The following is a 1,434-nucleotide window of genomic DNA, read 5'->3' as shown; positions in this document are numbered from 1 at the left end:
ATAATTAATCAGCTAGTGAATAAATGCAGTATTAATCCTTCCAACGCTAAGTGAAAAAGAAGAATAATCAGAAGAAGCGGTAATTGCACCGTAGCTGGAAGGAGCAGGTTTACCTTTGGCAGAAGCAGGCAGAGCCGTGCTGGAGCTGCGGAGGACACCGGGGGGGGTGTTGGGGTTGCCTGGGGCAGGGGCACCCCAAGATCCCCCATCACAGCACAGTGATGGGCAGAGCTGTGCTGGGCTGCCAGCTGCCAGCGGCTGCGTGTTGCTAAGCAGGGGAAGTTCTAACGCCTTGATTAATGCCCTGACTCCGGGTGAGTAATTAGAATTAATGTGGGATATCAAATCAGGAAATCAGGCATTATTAGGAGGAATTAGTGATTTATTTTCATTTTACGCCTGGCTCACCCCAATTCCCCAACACAGACAGGGGATTTGGCAGGAGACAAAGCTCCTTACTTACAGCAGGGAGTGCTGATGGGAAGGGGCGAGGCAGAGAGCGTGATGCTGAGCCCCCTCCTGCGGGATTAATGGCCGAAACAGCGTGCCAGGTCTTCTGGAGGTCTATTTGCATCCCTGCAACAGGTGACACCAGCATGGGAGGGGAATGGTGCAAATCTGACCCATGTCAGCTGACCTGACAGTAGTAGCTTAGTTGGGAGGAGCAAGCCCAAGTGGAGGCGTGTGAGAAAAGTTAGGAGAAAAGTCCCAATGGGGAGAAGAGGGATGAACCTCAGGTGACAGTGCCCCAAGGAACAACCCCAAACGACAACTGGATCCATCTGCAAATTCATCTTCTCAGGCAGGGGTTTTTTGAACAGTTTTTTCCATTCTTCCCTTCTTCCCAAGTTTAAAATGTCATTGGTATGGTTCTTAGTACCTCCTATAGCATCTCCACGGTATGTTACACTGCCTTTGATGTATCTCACGTGCAGAGCACATCCCAGAGAGTGGGAGGGGGGAGAGCTGCAAGAGCAGTGCGCAATGTGCACAAAGGCTGTCTCTCAAGAAGTTATCTACACTGAGAAAGGTAAGCAACCTATTTCTAATTATTTTGAATATATAAACAGGATGGATATATATATGTATATGTATATATATATACATATTCTTTTTGCCCATCCATCAGATAAGAGAGAAAAGCAAGTAACATAGAGATCATAGACTCATTGAGTCGTTTGAGTTGGAAGGGACACTTAAAGGCCATCCTGTCCAACTCCCCTGCAATGAACAGGGACACCCACAGCTAGATCAGAGTGCTCAGAATCCCATCCAGCCTGACCCTGAGTGTCTCCAGGGATGGGGCACCCACCTCAGCTCTGAGCAACATGCTCCACTGCCTTACCATACTTAAAGGCAGAGCTGGGTGACATGGTCCTGCTGTGTCATATAAAAATGGGGTGTTGCTGGGCACTGTTGGCTGGGGATGAGGGT

Source organism: Meleagris gallopavo, chromosome 5 (assembly GCF_000146605.3).
Source record: "Meleagris gallopavo isolate NT-WF06-2002-E0010 breed Aviagen turkey brand Nicholas breeding stock chromosome 5, Turkey_5.1, whole genome shotgun sequence".
In the NCBI taxonomy this organism is placed as follows: Eukaryota; Metazoa; Chordata; class Aves; order Galliformes; family Phasianidae; genus Meleagris; species Meleagris gallopavo.
The sequence above is the reverse complement of the archived record's forward strand: the minus strand, read 5'-3'. Positions refer to the sequence as shown.